Consider the following 18,566-nt stretch of genomic DNA (forward strand, 5'->3'; position numbering starts at 1 on the left):
AATGCCTGTTCAATGACCACACGGGTACGTGAGTGGGCATGGTTGTAGTCCTCCTCATGCTCGTTCTGTGGGTTCCGGATTGGTGTAAGGAGCCATCTCTTCAGTGGATACCCGGCATCACCTGTATGAGACGAATAAAGGGTGTCAGTGGAATGATAGTGCTAAGTAGCCCCCCCCCCCCTCCTGCAAGGTCATTGACGCATCAAATGGGCCACGATGTCATGCATGGAATGAGACTCACCGAGTAGCCAGGATCTGTGCCCTGCGTGTCGCTCCATGTAGCGTGGTATTCTTGTGTTCCTCAGGACCATAGAATCATGTGTAGATCCTGGAAATCTGGCACAACAATGCGTAAATATCTTGTTGGAGTCACACACCATTTGCACATTGATTGAATGAAATTGTTTCCGGTTGCGGTACTGGACCTCCATGGCATGTGGGACAACCAATTCAACATGGGTGCAGTCGATGGCACCAATGCAACCCGGGATGCCGCCAAGTGCATGGAATCCCACTTTTGCGTTGGTAATCTCCTGGTACGTGCGTGGTAGTGTGATGTGGTCGTCGGCGTGCTTCAGGAGGGCATCGTGCACTTGGAAGAGTGTCCGTGAGAACAGTGGCTGTGAAATGCCATGCAACTGTCCCACTGTGTGCTGGTAGGTGCCTGTGGCCAGGAAGTGGAGTGCAGACACCACCTTCAGTAGGGGTGGGATGGCGGTTGGGCTATCTATCATGCTCACGAGGTCAGCATGTGTCATGTCCACAATGGCGATTATGGTGTCCCGGTCCAAACGGTAGAGGGTGTGGAACTGCTCAGCAGTGAGGTTGAACGGATCGGCTCGGAGGCGTGGGATTGCGGGCCGCCTGCGTGGTGGTAGTGGCAGTGCTTGTGGGCCTTGCTGACCCTGCCTTGCCCTCCTCCTCCTCCTTCTCCTCCGTCTCCCCTGTGCGCCCGGTTGTTGTACCTGTTGTTGTTCGTCGTCTTCTTGTAGTTGTAGCACTTGCAGTGCTATCTGGTCCCCCAGGCCCAACATCGCTAGTCCTGCCGGTAGCATTTTGGAGTGGGAGTGGTTGTGGGAGGGGTTTGGGTCTGCTATATATGTGCTGTCGGCCTGTATGGCCTCCACCTGTGCTGATTGAATGATTCTGTGGCAGATGCTATCCCTTCTGGCCGAGCACGTCCCGCACGTAAGGCTGCATTTGGCCGCATGGCATCTTGGGATTGGAATCATGTATCAAATCCCGATGGCAGTGTGATGTACTTTGACTGATTTTCATGGTATGCTCCCATTGTTACACATGCTATGATTGCAGCCGCTTACATACCTGTGAAGAGTCAGTGGTATGTAGGGCTCGATCGATGGCCGACCCTCATGCAGCACAGTAACGTACTTCACCGACGGGCGTGGCGTCCCATTTGTGATTGCAGCCAGTTAGCATCATGACACACAGCCGCACTACATTGATGTAATTGTGAATGCAAGCGTTCACAGAAGCCTTTTCGACGTAATGTTGCAAGTGAGGAATTCGAAGGCCAGCATTTTTGGTTTTGAAGTAGCGGCGAGGATACGCCCACAGGTCTGGCTGGAAATGTAACGTTCTATTGTAGAATGTCCTTGGGACATGGCCCATAACGAGCAGGCAATGAATGATATGAATTGAATGGGATGCGCAATAGCGTAGTGGACGATAAGGCAGGACGTTCCCAAATCCATCTTGCTTCACAACACTACAGATCCGGCCAGGGGCACAGTGGTTTTTGCGGACTGCATTACGCACAGACGCGATGGAAGTTTCACATATAATGTGAGTGAATATTCATGCGTTTTCATTGCGGGATGAGGGAATGATGAATGGATGCATGGACTGATGATTCCGTTTAGGGTCTGCCATGTACATGGGTTTTTTGAATCACTCCCCTTCCCCTGCGCTATGTGATGCAAGGCTGCCATAGTGGGACATACGTCTATCTGCCCTTGTCGGATCCTCCCTGTCTCGACGCGCCTTCATACACTTGTGTCTAGGCACGTTACTAATCCCATGTCATGGGTTCTATCTTGACGGACGCATGCACAGTAACCGACGTTGCCAATGGTGTATTTAGCTCGATTGATTTCGTTATGATTCGATACTGATTTAGGGGTGTGTATATTCCTTTGGAGTGGGCTAGCATGCATATGGGTGTGGATTTGGTGTGTTGAATGAAGATTGTAATGCATCATGAGTCCCGTAATGCAATCGGTTAATTTGTGTTTCTTTTGGGTGACAGGTATCTCCTGCCCTATTGCAGATGCCATCTCTACGCCACTCCTCCAGATGGTTTTTACTCTCGACTCCTGCAGCTTCGGGTGAATCAGTGGAGCACCATTTCGATCTTATGGGACGATCGCCAATGGGCCACATGCCCTTACGCTGTACTGGTGGCTAGGTGCAACATTTCGGCCTTTCAGCTCGACTAGTGCCTGCCTCATGGGACGGACCTGCGGTTCTTGCCGCTTCCATGTTGCCTTTTGGAACGTTGATGTAGGCCCTGTGTGCCATGATGGTACAGGGCGTCACACAAGTGGAAGCTGGTCAATTATTGCAGATGCTGCCCTCGGTGATGATGGTTGTTTTGGTGTTATTTTGCAAATTGCTGTGGGGCCTTTGTCATTTGGATGTGCATTTAAATTGTATTCCGATATTTGTCGTGTTGCGTTGTTCTTTGCAGGTGATGTGGCGATTTTCGCTTTGTGGCGGTATGTATTGCGAGATGATCTGCATTGTGTTCCGCCTTCTGAGTTGAGTTGTGTGGTACAGTACTGGCCGCGTTTGCCTACGTAGCACAGTATGGTCACGGATAGGGGCTGCCATTGTGACTGTTTACATGATGTGCTGTTCAGGGGCGGGGGATTGGCTTTTGGCCGACTGGTGCCTGTCAGCCAGGTCGATTGGTGGAATGATGGGATGTTCAGAATGTGGCTGGTCACAGGTGACTGTGTTTGCGTGCGTTTGTTGGAGGGGGACTGGGGTCATGTCCATTGGAATAGCTTCTGTATTGATGCCATCTGTGCCCTGCAGCTCCCATCGGCCCCTCTTGGGATGAGCCTGGCTGCTCAGTCACTCTGCCAACTTGTGTGGTACATGCTTCTGCTGATGGTTGGTTTGTTTACTGGCATGAGTACAGGGCTGGTGCAATCCCCCTCAGGATGCTGTTTTGGATGTTGCCTTGCGCTGGTGGCAAGCGATGGGGGACTACTGTTGTTTTGTGTCATGTGTTCTTGATTTTCATTTTGATGTATTGTACCTTCACATGCCTGTGCTGCGTCAGTACGGCTATGGTGACATGCCGTACATGGATGCCCACTCACGGGGCGCTTTGAGCCCCTGCATGCTTTTCTACATTGGCATGCATGGGTGAATTGTAGATTTCACTGGTTGCATAGTGTGAGTACATTGCGCCTGCCAGGAGTTGTGCAATGTGGCCAGGGAGTGGAGTACAGGCACTCAGTGGGCCATTTACGGTTGGTTCACGTTGCCGTATTTCTCGCCATGGCGGAATGGTACTTTACGACGTGCTTGATGGCGTTCAGTACATGTCCGCTAGGGTCAGAATTCGCGTACCGTTGCGCCATGGCGGTGATTCCGGTTTTGCAAGGCGCGCGTGCGCGTACTTGGTGCAGTTAGCGTTGCCGTTCACTGCGGTGTCGCTAATGGCATCGTACTTTACGGTGACGGGTCATGATCGCAACGAGCGGTGTTCGATGGCGGTATTGCATTTCCGCCATCATTTTTCCATTTCCGCAAGGGTCGTAATGAGGCCCATAGAGAGCAGACCGGGTTCATCCTGGGACGCTCTGCACATAACAATATCCACAGAGCAATAAACTTGATCTCCCTCGCCCCTGAAATCCCTGGCCCATTATCTCTCCTCTCCCTAGACGCCCACAGGGCATTCGATAGCATGTCCTGGGACTACCTGAAACTAGTGTTGAATGGCTTTGGATTCGGACCGACATTCTCTAAACTCATCCTCTCAAACTTTCAGATCCCTACAACTCAAATACGAGTGAATTCGCAATGGACGGCTCAAATTCCCCTGGGTAAGGGAGCCAGGCAAGGTTGTCCCTTATCCCCATTAGTATTTGCGTCAGCCATGGAACCCCTAGCCCAACACATTCACCTTCACCCGACGATTAAGGGATTCGAGGTAGGAAAACAATGTCATAAAGTAGCGCTATATGCAGATGATGTCCTCTGTTTCCTGAGAGACGCTCGGTCCTCAATCCCTCCTCTTATGGACCTCCTTGCCCAATTCGCAAGGATCTCGGGATTCTCAATAAATATGACCCAATCAATGGGGCTAAACCTGTCCGAAACCCCCGACACCTTGAATACCCTGCAGAACACTTATCCCCTCAACTGGAGGACCACAACTATCACATATCTTGGAATAGACTTGGCCCCGAATTTCACGGGTCTGCTAAAGCCCAACGTACCCATCTTATTGAAAGAAGTGAAAGAATCCTTGCAGAGGTGGTCATCACAAGAAATATCGTGGTTGGGGTGCATCAGCGCTATTAAAATGGTCCTTCTCCCTAGGCTCTTGTACACATTTCAGGCACTCCTTATATTGATCTCGGACTGAGACCTTTTAGAGCTTCAGAAAGAAATAGGCTGCTTTGTCTGGCAGCATAAAACTCAGCGAATCCAATGAAAACTCCTAACCCGGGGGAGACTGGAGGGTGGTTTGGGACTCCCCTCGGTCTCTAGATACTATCACGCCGCTCAGCTAGCGCCCATCTTGAGTTGGTCCCATCCACCGGAACCCCCTAAGTGGCACGACATTGAGCAGCACACTACTGAGATCCCCCTGGCTCACCTGCCCTTTCTGCCATGGGAGGCGCATACTTATGGGGGCTCCCTCCTTCCCTCCACAAAAACGGCACTTCGCTCCTGGGATAGATCCTGTGCACAGAAAGGGGTACTGCCGGGCCTGGGGCCTCTATCCCCCATAATGCAGAACCCGGCCTTTACTCCGCGGCTCCAGCCCACCTCATACCAGCTCTGGTCAGGAGACGCTCCCCTGAGGCTAGGCGAACTATACATAGACAACTCCCCCTTGACTTTTGCCCAATGCAAAGAGAAATTCAATCTTCCAGTAACTGAAAGATTTAGATATATTCAGCTCCGCCACTGGATAACTAACCTAAATGTTAAAACGGCTGCCATTAGGCCCCCTATTGTCAGTCTAGAAAAATTAGACACCCCTCAAATGGAAGGCAATGCAGGATAATCGGTTGTCCGAAGACCAACCGCCTCATTTAAAGTGTTAAGAATATATGCTCATTAGTCATTATATAGTTACTAGCTCAACTAGAGTGCGGCCATTTTAAGATGACTAGAATGGCCATTTTGTTTTCTCTCTCTGTTCTCTCTAACGCTGCTACTTTGCCTCATGTAAAACTGCTTTGCTGTAGATATTATTCCGCTTCAATGGTCCAAAGTTACTAAAGACATGTTGAAACATTACACTGAAGAGCCAGACAGTAATGCCCGGTTCCCTCCCTCACATATCCTTGAAGGCAAGGAGCAAGGCATTTTAATCAGTACACGGATGCCAGCGAGTCTCCTTAAAAGAATAGCAATGTACGAAACTAATATTAAAGGGTTTGAATTATGTTCTTCTTTACGGCCCCCATTCTGAGCACTGTGAGGCCCCAGAGAGCAAGCTGACCTCTAGAGGTTTGTGTGTGGTGATTGTGCCTTGTTTCCACATCCAAGGGTCCCCCAGGGGCCCCTTCATTATAGGGCTGGAACTAACGGTGTGGAGGGCCAACACACCCGCAGGGTAGCTACGTGTTATCGCCTCTTAGAAGAGGACTCAGTGGATGAGAAAATGCCCTACATGCTTGCATGGGAGAGGGATTTGGGGATAGACATCACACAGGAGTCCTGGCAAAAGATTTGGGGCAGAGCTCATAAATCATCTAGGTGCACGACAGTGAGAGAATGTGCCCTTAAAATATGTTTTTGCTGGTACTTTTCCCCACAGAAACTACACGCGATAAACCCTGATTACCCTGACACTTGTTGGCATGGCTGCGGAGAGAGGGGGGACCTGGGCCATCTATGGTGGTACTGCCCGACTATTCAGTCCTTCTGGCTTGAAATCAGATCAAGGATAAAAGATATATGTGGAGTTCTTCTCCCCATGGACCCGCTTATAATGCTGCTGGGCGACACTCCAGAGGATGGGTCATATCCGCAGTCAGGCCCTAGAGCGGATCTGATAACCCAGTTACTTATGGCAGCCCGCCTCACACGAGCCCGATTCTGGAAAGACACTGAAGGCCCCCATATAGCTTACTGGTGGGTGAAGATCTGGGAGCTACTTGGTATGGAGAAGCTAACGGCCACAATAGAAGGCAAGACACCCAGGTTCTTTAGAGTCTGGGGGCCATTCCTTGAACATGTAGCTGAAAGGGAACATGTTTTTTCAACCAAAATTGATTAAATACTTGTTGAAACCATGAAAAACTTGAAATATGGTCTCTGAACATCGCACACGCGGAGCTCTGGCCTTATGTGGCACTCAACCCTACAGAGGCTAAAACATTGATCACATTCATAGGTGCTGTGGGATGGTGTTTTTTTTTTCTCTCTTTCTTCGTTATGTTCAGTCAACCTTTCCCTTGTGAGCAGCATACTGAGGTAGTTTTATAGAACAGATAAATTGTAACAATGAAAATGAAATGTCGAAACGTTGATTACCTGCTATGGTCGCTAATCTACTTCTATGATATGTTACACGAGGAATTTCATGTTTGAACGATGTTTCAATAAAAAAATATGTTGAAAAAAAAATACATACAACTATTTATTAAAATACTACACCAAGGCACACTTTAAATATTACAAGGTAAGCAAACATACTTTACTACCTATACACAACTCATAGTTTGGCAACCCCTTAGGCGTTATACACACTTTAAAATCACAAGGCAGTTATTCAAACAATACATGCATTCGAAAAAGTAGGAGGAACAGATGTTACACACACATCAATACATCAGCCTTGTATTAATAAGGCAGAAATCACCATATAATAAAACTTCCGAAATCCAGCTACAGGCTGTAACAATCTATTGTAGTCTTTTAGCTATCCCACAATTTCCTGAGGAATTGGGTGAGTTGTCCAGGAGGACCCACTCAGCTAGTGTAGGAAATATACTGAAGTGAGTTAGTGCAAGTTAAATGCAACTTGTGAAATAGAAACTTACGTTTCGCAAGTCAGTTTCCAGTGAAAAGGAGAAGGAACAACCACTGTGGGCAGCCATACAGATGAGGGGTGTATCAGCCATTTTCACTCCCTACAAATAGGCAAATACTCCCAATTTATTTTAAAAAAACATGGAGTAGAAATGATCCCAATAAAAAAATATGAATGGACACATAGGAGCTTGTTCCCATGCTTTCGTCCACACAGAACTGTGGAAGTGTTTGTACCAGTAGTTCAAGTAGTACCATAGGACGAAACAACTAGAATTATGGAAGAGGTCAGATGCATTGTTTAATTTGCATGAATAACTTGATGCAAAGAAGTATTTCTCCCAAAACTGTGTCCGTTTTACAGTTCAACATATGTCTACTTGATTTTTAAATGCTACCATTGGGAACACGACTCCTGTTTTTACTCCCTAAACAATCATTTTACTCCCAACTTTCAAAAATAGGGATTAAAATACTCCCACTTCAAAAATCGTATCTGTAGCACTGCCCATAGGGTTCTCAAGCATGAACCCCAGAAGTACTGACCTTGGCACTACTATCCTAGGCCAACCCCAGATAGTGGGCAGTGAATTCGTCCGGAAGATAGTTGAACTTCCCTGGCCCTGGTTTTCATTCTCATTTGCCATACATCAAAATGTGGTTTACATTAAAAATCAAGAGTGCAAAATGGTCCTTGCGTGCAATTGTCTAAGCCAAAAACCAACAGTCTACTTTTCAATGCAAGTGACGAAGGCCCAAAGGGCATTTTCTCAAAAGAAAGATTCCATGGAGATATGTTGCCATTCTGCAGCCCAGAAGAAAAGGAACGGTTTACCAGTGAAAATCCCTGACCTGAACCATTAAAATGTATATTATAATGTGAAGTAGAACATTGCTAGTTATGGAACTACATGGTGCAAGTGAATTTAAAGGCACTGAGCAAGGACAATTGTGAATATAACAAAACAAAAGCCTCAAAAAAGAAGATGGGGAAAATGCACATTGTATGATGCAAGGCATGGAATTAGGCAAGATGTAGTAGATCTTACATCTTACATTTCATGTATTTTAAAATCGCCAGTTTCTGTTCAGAAGAATTGGTTTCACCCTGTGCTGAATACTGAGACAGTGACCTCCCCCCTCTGATGTGGACATTTCTTTGAAGACACACCAGTGACCAGGAAGGAATTTAAGGGGTGAGGTGCTAAACATCTGAGTAAATAAAGGACACCGTTAATGGGTTGAACTCTTAAAAATACATGGATTAAAAATGTGATTTGTGCTATGGGCCAAGACCTGACTGACAAGTGATGTGCTACAGAGACCGCCACATACTATCTTGCGAGAAAGATAAGATCCCTTCAGCAGGCCACTGACTTTGAAAGAAAGTTAAATGATTTATACCAGACCAAATCAACAGAGGAACACATGGTCTGAACTATATGTGAAGTTTGAAGAAAGCCAATGTGCTGTTTGATTGTAATGATAATATGTCAGTAATTAATAGAATGCCATCGGGTTACATGGACAACCATATTTTGTTCATTTTCGCAGGAACCAGAAGGCCCACCGAAATCACTAAAATATCTCTGTAAAGCTTATAAATACGCCTATCTGTCAACCTGACTGCCATAAAAATTAAGAACTAAAGGTATAAGCTGAATTGTGATGATAGCTTCCCTAAAAATGTCAAAAAGCAGAGATTCAGGAAGATGAAAGCTTAATAAATTAGATATGTGGATAAAAAATGTCATGTTCATAACTGTTATAAAATTTGACTAAATCATGAAAAAAAAGACTTTCCAACCGGCAACATCGGCCCAAGATGAGAACCGTTTCATTCGTCCAGCATGGGCCGACCGTTTGATGAAAATCTACCCTATAAAACTGACAGTTTTGTTTAACGTTTTTATTTAACGCTTGAAATTGGGGTCAATTTATGTCATTCCATTTCACCTTTAGCCCACTTCAATAATATACTGTCCAAACCTGCAATTCCTAAGGTGTTTGGAGTGTATTCACTGCTGAAGTAGTGTATGAGTGACAATTTTGTGTAACATTTTTTTGTAACACTTTCACATGAGGACATTGTTCTTCCTACAGACATGTGTCTGGTGTCATTCCGTCCATTTCACCGACTTTGATGGTATACTGTACAAACGTTTGGATTACCCAAAGGGGGGGTGCTAACGAAGAAAGCCATTGGTGGGGTAAGCTGCCGAGTCCAACAGCAGTCGCTGTGGTGGGGGAAGTGACTTAAACCCCTCAGATAGTTGGTACCAAACGTGCCAGAGGGCAGGACCTCCTAGTATTTGCATCATATATATATATATTACATGGACGCGGTTGCAAAGTTTGGAGAGATTTGGTCCAGGGGGGCAAAGTTATAGGGGGGGTCCCAAAACTTTTGTTTTTTCCCATAGACATAATGGGTAAAAACCTTTGCGCACGCATACAGCCCAAACCGCTGGACGGATTTACACCAAATTTGCGGCAGGAGCGGGGGCTTGCTCCCGAACCATGCTTTTACAAATTTGGTGTAAATCCGTCCAGTAGTTTTTTTTAAAAATGACCAAAATGTAAGGCAAAAAAATTAGTGATATCTCCGTTCGCTTCGCAGACGGACTTCCCGGTGTGCTCCGCGGACAGTGCCCTGATTGGCCAAGCGGCTTGCGTGATGTCCACGGACATGTGACATGTTCGCTGAATGGACGGCATGGGGCGTGGCGCGCGTCAGATTTTTTGTGGTGCTCGCCATCTTGCATTCGCCGACGACCGGTGACAGCTCGGTGAAACTTGGATTAAAAATTGTATTTAGTGGAGTGTGTTGGTGTGTAAGAGTGTTTGGGGAGGGTGGGGGAGTATGAGATAGGTTCAATGTTCTGTTTTTTTTATGTGCTAGACGGTTTTGTTGTGTTCGAATTTACTGCGGACAACACGGCTGTTCTGAAATGTTCGTAAATAAACAGAATGGATTCGGTGTCAAGTTGAAAGTGTTCTAAGAAGACTTGTGGGGTCCTGGAATGTTCGCAGGGGGTGTCCTCAAGACGTTGTCTGTATTGTTCGTTGTCAAGCTGAAAGTGTTCTAGGAACACTCGCGGTGTCCTGAAATGTTCGTACATAAAGAAAATGGGGGTGTTCTGAGGACGTTGTCCGTATTGTTGGCTGGCAAGTTGAATGTGTTCTAAGAACACTCGCCGTGTCCTGAAATGTTCGAAAATAAACAAAATGGGGGTGTTCTGAGGACGTTCTTCGTATTGTGTGCCTGCTTAGCTGTATCCAATGAGGGAATGGCACAGAGAGTGAAGTGGAAATGGTAGAAGGGCTGTCTAAGAGTTACGTGGTTCGCGGACAAGGCGTGCTACATCCGGGGTTTTCCAGCAAATCCAGCATGGAAAGAAGACTGTAGGGATCAGCCAATCAGATGTTGAGGTTGTGGATTTGTGTTCAAAGAGACTGTGTGTAGTGAAGATGGCAGAAGTGGAGAAAGTCAGGGTGTTGGTGCTTGGAGATATGTTTGTGCATGGTTTACAACAGTATGCTCAATGCAGGCATGTTGCAAAGAATTTTGATGTTAAAGGAGTGGAGGTGGTGTGGAGCACTGTGCCTGATTGCAATGTACAGGGAATTGTGCACGTTTGTGAAGATATGGGCAGGACGAACAGTCCCCATGTGGTAGTTTTGCCCTTACTGTGTTGGCAGATTTGGAACACTTGGTTCAAGCAGTAATGAACATCCTTCCAAATGCCAAAGTATTTTTTTCTGGATTAGTACCTAGGGCAATATGGGACAATAGTTTAGTTTTTGTCCTCAGCAAAACAATGCTAGGTGTGTAATCAACCGAGGCATGTGTGCTTTCATGCTTAGAGCTGGTATGTTCTTCTGTAATAATGAGAATATTGATTCCAGTAATGCTGTTTATTTTAAAGAAGATGGCATTTCCTTATCTTTTATGGGAAATGCCATTCTGTTTTGGAATGTAAGGGTTGCTTTGGAGAAGGTTATGTGAAGATTTTAGGAGTAAAGTAAGAATTTTTTTTACAAAATAACAGGTGTCTGTCAAGCATCTGCAAAAAACCCCCCAAAAAACGGCTCTTTTCAGAGCCAACCTCAAAGGGGAAATGGGGCACACTATTTAAATTTACATTCACCATGCTCAGATTTATGATATGTTTGCGGGCATGGCGGTAGTCCGCGGACAACGAAATCACTAGCTAGGGGTTCAGTATGTTCTATTTTACATGTATATGAAGTCAGGGATATTATGGTTAAGTTGTGCTACTAAAAACATATGAAATTCAGTAAAAAAAACTTTGTTAAAGGGACGTCATGGTTAAGTTGCGCTAATAAAAACCTATGAAATTCAATGAAAAAACTTTGTTAAAAGGGACGTTATGGTTAAGTTGTGCTACTAAAAACCTATGAAATTCAGTGAAAAAACTTTGTTAAAGGGACGTTATGGTTCCAAGTAAAACCGAAAAACCCCTGAAATTCGCCAGTTATGGTAAGCTAAGCAACCATACCTCGCGCCACCACCGTGCACTGCTAAGACGAACACCCACGACATCAAAGATGACATCACAAATGTCATTGATGACATCACTGATGACATCACATGTCTGGCTCACTCTTTTTTCTTTTGCTGACATATCTATGCCACATGGTTTTCTTGAGTAACAGTCAGAAACTAAAAATTGTATATTATATATATATATATATATACATATTACACAGCCACAGTAGTGGCTGTGTAGTTATGGTTAAGTTGCTGTTTCCATAGGAAGAGTCCTTTTTGGGTGGCTTATAACTTCGCTCCCCCCTGGATGAATCCTCACTAAACTTTGCAAGTATATGGGCTACTCCGAATTCTTTTGCAAAAGTTTGGTGAGGATTTGTCCAGGGGGGGGAAGTTATAAGGGAGGTCCCAAAACGTCTTTTTTCCCATAGACTGAATGGGGGAAAAACTTTGCACACGGCTACAGGCCAAACCGCTGGACGGATTTTCACCAAATCTGGGCAGGGGCAGGGGCTTGGTCCCGAAAGCGTGCTTTTGTAAATTTGGTGACAATCCGTGCAGTACTTTTCTTTAAAATGACCAAAAAGTAGGTCTTAAAAAATTAGTGATATCTATGTCCGCTCCGCGGTCACACTTCCATGTTCGCTCCGCGGACAAGAAACTGATTTGCTAAGGGGCTGGCGTCATGACCACGGACACGCAACGTCTCTGCCGATTGGCTGCAGCAAGCTGTTTTCTGCGTCAGATTGTTTGGATGCGCCCGACATCTTGGATCCGCCGATAGCGGAGTGACAACCAGCACAAACATGCTATATTTATAAAACTCTTTTGCTGTGTCATAGAGCGTTTGGAAAGGTTCAGACAGTAAGACATTGGTGATCAATGCATTTGTTCTGGCAGTCGGTCGGTCTTCATGATGTATTTTCTATGGCCACTTTGTACGCACAGAAAATGAGGGGTCCGATAACGGTAGTATTTCAATCCATGCAGTGCACGCGTGGTGTTAGCGACCATTGAAATTGACAACATGCCATAATGGCATTACTTTTTCTATGGGTATTATATTCATTAGTTCGCTGCCATGGGTGTGACATGCTACGGTGGTTGTGGCAGGGCCTAGAGTCTTGGATGCATGGCCGTCGGCCGAAGGCCTTACTTCCAGGACTGTAGGCCCTGGCCACAACCACCGCAGCATGTCACACCCATGAATACACTCGTAGTATTGCTTATCGATTGCCTGGTTGTGGGTAGTGTGTACACTCTTGGGTGCATGGCCGAAAGAACAAAGTTATTAGCACTGGACGTCAAAGCAACTGCAAATCTATCCCATGTAATATCTATGGACATACAGCTAGGAGTGCAGCCTCTGGCAGAAGCACTGAAGGATACCACACCTATAGAAAAAACACAACTACCACACATCACTGAGGTGGTTGTGGGGAGACCCTGCACCCAACAACAAAGTTATTACCTCTTTACTTACAAGCCAACATGGGTTTTATCTAGTGTGGTGGTTGTGGCCCAGATGTATACTTTTGGGTGCATGGTTGCAGCCTGTATGCCATACACACAAGCATGTAGACACTGCACACAACCACTGCAGCTTATCAAATTTATACTTCACACCCACACTCAATTATGTATCTGGCAGGTGTGGCCAGCTCCCAGATTTTGGGTACAAATTCAGTACATGCTACATTTACAATGTTTCCTTCTATGGGTGTGCTACTGATTTTTACGCAACCATTGGTGTAATATGCTGCGATGATTGTGGCCAGGGCCTACAGTCTTGGGTGCATGGCATTAGGCCGTAGGCCGGCACCATACTTACAAGACTGTCGGCCCTGGCCACAGCCACCGCAGCATGTCACAGCAATGGGTATACCTGTAGGATTCATTATTGATCAGATGGTTGTGGGGAGTGTGTACAGTCTAGGCTGCATGGCCAAAGGCCATGCACCCAAGAAGAAACTTCTAAGCACTGGAGTTATAAGCCACTTCACATCCATATATTGAAATGTATGGATGTACACCTAAGATTTTAGGACCTGCCCACAATCACTGCAGGATTTCACAGCTATAGAGACAACCCTAGTATTGAACATCAGTCAGGTGGCTGTGGGGAGGTTCTGCAGTCATGCGTGCATGGCCATAGGCCAGGCACCCAACAGCACAGTTATATGTAGTGTACTTACAAGGCATAATGGGTGTGATATGGTGTGGTAGTGCATCACTCAGGCGGCTGTGGGGAGGGGCTGCAGTTATGGGTGCGTGGCCAAAGGCCATGCCCCCAAAAGCACATTTGTACATAGTGTTGTTATATGCCCCAATGGATGTCATATGGTGTGCTAGTAGTGGCCAGGATGTAGAGTATTTGAACAAAGTAATACGCACTGCAGTTGTGTGGATTTTTTGTGGGGAGGGCGTAGGGTTTTGGGAGCATGGCCGAAGGCTGTGCTCCCAAAACCAACTTTGTACATAGTGAAATTACAAGGCACAATGGCTCCAATATGCTGTGGTGTTTCTGCCCTGGACCCAGAGTGTTGCCTGCATGTCCAAAGGCCATGCACCATAGACTGAAGTCATAAGCAGTGGGGTCATAAGTGAATATGGGTGTGGTGTAATGCGGTAGTTGTGTACATGTCCTAGCATCTTGGCTGCATGGCTGCAGACGATGGTCCCAAAAGTTAAGTTAAAAGTAGTTAATTTACAAGGATCATGGTTTTGATATGCAGTGATGGTTGTGAGTAGGAACTATACTCTTTGTACCTTGGTCGTAAGGCATAGGTGGTAGGTTACACAACCAAGATAGAAGGGCCAGCCTACAGCCACAGCAGCATATTGCTACCATAGATTTGACGTGTAGGTTTGCTTGTGTACAAAATGACTGCTAACATACTTACGCCTTACTTTATTCAGAATCCATATATGTTTAAAATGCCTTTAGTACTTGGCGGAAGTATCCTTTGTTAATTTGTGTGATAAAAGAAAAAGGTATGTTAGTTTTTGTATTTTATGAAAACTTACTACGTTGCATAATAGACAGTTAACTTTTTTTTTCACCCTCTTATTTAGTTTACAAACCAGTGTACTGTGCATTCAGCTCAGTTTCTGTATTTGCTTTTCTAATCTTTAGGTCTGGGGAAAAAAATTCCTTGTCGGATTTAAAAAAAACTTTTTTTGCTATGGTACTAACTACTTCCTTGTTTCCTTTGAGTGCTTCCTTCTTCTTTCTGATTAATGTTATGTTTGTTGCCTTGCTGCCGATTTTCAACAACAGTTAGATACCTGTATGCGTATTATAACTGTGCATTTGTTTTTACAGATCTGTGATATTCATTTATTTGTGTTGTTTTATATACTCTTGGGCAGTTAGATACGTGTAGGCGTATTCTAGCTGTTTGTAGTCTTTCACATAATTTTTTGGTAATCTTGAAGTACACATTATTTATTAAATTTTGGCTTTAAGAAGATTAAATACGCATTTGTAAGATTAGCTGTCAATATCTGCTTTAGAGTAATGGTGCTATCATTACATTCATACCATCCACATTTCTTTTTAATGTATGCTGTGTAGTGACCTGCATTGGTTGTAGCTCCTGCCTGGTAGATAATACCTATTGTTGTATTGTTGTAAAGGTTTTCTTTCCAAGTGACACTTGATCGTGTGTGAATCCAGTCAGTTTGCAGTTGTTTTTAGTACCATCTGCATTATAACATAGAAGCATAAGTATTATGTAGGCACTATGTGATTGTATCAGTAAGGTGGGGCGATTGTCTGAATTGCAAATAGTACATAATCTGCCATGGTTTGCATTCTGTACAAGTTGCCGAAATGGAATAGATTCACAATTAGGTATGTAAACATACACAAATTGCTCATTTGGGATTTGTTCCTGTATCACATTGCTACAGAGAGTGCATGTATGTTTCCACATGTACGAAATCTGGAAGATTTCATTTACAGGTATGCTTTTGTTTTCCAATACTAGTAGTAAGTACATTAGAAATTCTTATGGGTCTTCTTGTGAGTTTATAGTGAATCTCACCATTCTAGCCCAGTGGTCCAATTATTGCCTTATTTCATGCACACTGTACGTGTTGTCAGGATTGTTTGTTGCGTTTCTATGAAGCACTAACATTTGCAAACACAATTGGTCTGTACTGTGTAAGTAAATATTGTTAACAATTGGTGGCAATTGAAATAGAATATTCATTGCTACATTTGCATAGCAATTTACCCCAGTTTCGTTTGCAAATTTGAATGGACCAGCTAGCTCTGTATCTGAGCGCATTTTTCGGAGTTTCTGTTTCTTCTTTGAAGACATACCTGGTTCACATTCCCTAATAAGTTCTTCTTTGTTTGTGGTAATTGATGAAGCTTTAGCTTCTTTTGTTTTCTTTGAGGGATTTGCTGTTCGATTCTGTTGCATTTCTGTTTGATTTAGTTTTCTTTCACCACGTTTTACTTTATCTGGAACTTTATCTGGATATTGTTTCATATGGGGGGTGTACAGTGAACGCAGTCTATTGTATTCTACAATGCAAGGAATATCAGATTTGACTTTACTTGCATCAAAGTTCATTAGCAATAGACCGTCAAGTGTATGTAAGCGTGATAATGCTACGTAGCTCATGCCTTCTTTAAAGACTGTGTTTCCTATATCTATCAATGCTTTGTCTAGGGTAAGACCTTGGGGTTTGTGAATGGTAATTGCATATTCAAGAGTTAGAGAAAATGGTTCTCTATGTACATACATGTCTTTGAAGAGAAGGAATCGAGCAATTGAGCGCCCTATCCTTTTCACTTCTGAAAGTTTATCAAAGTGAATATTGACAAACTGAATATTGCTATCACGTGAGTATGATTGAAAGCCAACAACTGTACCCAGTGCTCCATTAACTAACCCTTGCTTGACGTCAAGGTTACGTTTAAGCATTACTCTACAATTTAAGGATAATTTCAATATTTTTTCCAACCCAGCTGTGTTGGAGATTGAATATTTTAAACTACTTAGTCTTGTTGTGGCTTGCTCACACATGGGTACTGTCATACCATGTACGTCTAGTTTGTCTGTAGCCCTAATTTCCATTATTGGTTGCATTTCTTTATTTAACATTGTTTCATTGAATTTGAAACAGCTTGCAAGAGTTGGCATTAAGGTCATACAATTGACATTTTTGTGCGCTAATTGTTCCATAACATCAGTTGCACATGCATTATCGGCATAAAGTGCATACATGTGCGAGTTTTTCAATACTACTTGTGCTTCTTGCGATAGTACACCAACTCTAATACTTTTCATGATGTTAGCATAAGTGAGATCTGTAGATTGCTGCATGGTCTCTGTTAATTCTCTGTATTGGCACTGTTGTCAAAGGTTGACATTTCCTATGCTGCCAACAGTTTTACGGCACAGTTTGTGGTCTAAGGTTTCAAAAATGGGTTCACCTTTCACTGGTGTGAATTGTAGAAGATCTCTGAAAATGATAATGTGCTTCCCTGCAAATATTTCTTCGTTGTTATTTTTAAGTACTTCCTGCAATCTGAGGTGAATCAAAGCCAACCTTAGGTTGGAGACCATGCTCACTTCATCTATTAGTAGCATTTTCATTTCTTTCAATTCTCTGCGTACTTCCATTGCAGCTCCTGCAGAAAGTTTGTAATAGTCTAATTTATTTTGATGCTCTACTGGAAGCAGTAGTAATCGGTGTAAAGTGACACTGCCTATGTTGTAGGCAGCTAAACCTGTGGGGGCCGTTATAACAGCTGACAGTTTGTTGTTTGTCAATTGTTGAAGATTTGATTGTTGATTTTGATCAACAATGTTTTTCCTGATCCAGCTTCACCACTCATGTACAGCAGTATAGACCTGCATAGGTTTGTAATTTTGGCAGTTACATTCTTTATTTTTGTGTTGTACACCATGTACAATTTGTTTTGTTATGTCTTCAAAAATGGTGCGCTGATCTTTATTAAATTTTGCTTGTTGTGCAGTTAAGTCTTCTGTATCTTCTTGATACTGATACATGGTGTTTTCTACTTCTGCCATAGCTACTTCTGCCTCATTTGCTATTAGTGGTTGTCCTAGTGGTTCTTGACTTCCTGTTACAGAAGGTTGACTACTGTCAGAAGAGTCCTTATCCAGTTGGACCTGAAGTTCTTCTTGCTGTTGCTGCTCATTGTGTAATATTATTTGGTACTGCGTAAAGTTCACATCGATGATAGCACTTTCATCTGCTTTAAAAGCATCTTCATAGCAGTCATAGTTATCTAGTATGTCTTCCTCTTTTCTCCATGGTTTACAAAGTTATAACAGAGACATGTATTATAGTTCTTTCTGTTGAGGAGTTTTTAATGACAATTTTACATGATTAAGTAAGCTTTGTTTGGTAAGTTTCACTAAGCTCCCTTCACAATCGGTCACTCTAGATCTACGTTTGCTTTCATCGGGTTTTATATTATTTTTGTATGCAAAGTTTTGAGCTATGTGGTATAGACACATGCTTTCCAAAGTGCTACTCCTGTCTGGTTAGTATGTGTCCAGTAAATTGATTTTTAGAATGTCTTGGCTGTTGGGATCATTTCTGGCAATTGTTTCTATGTCCTCATATGATTTCAGCACTCTTTTCCTAGATTTAGAAGGACCAAGTCTTAGCCATACTATGTTGTCTGATTTTCCATACAAAGCAGTACCGGTTAAATGATCTGCTGCTTCATAGGTACCACATTCTCTATGCGAGAGCATTTTTATGCCTAGGCTGTACAATTTCTGTGATAGTATTTTGTCTGATGCTA

The sequence above is a fragment of the Ambystoma mexicanum genome, chromosome 5p (assembly GCF_040938575.1).
Source record: "Ambystoma mexicanum isolate Mex_15411 chromosome 5p, UKY_AmexF1_1, whole genome shotgun sequence".
Classification (NCBI taxonomy): domain Eukaryota; kingdom Metazoa; phylum Chordata; class Amphibia; order Caudata; family Ambystomatidae; genus Ambystoma; species Ambystoma mexicanum.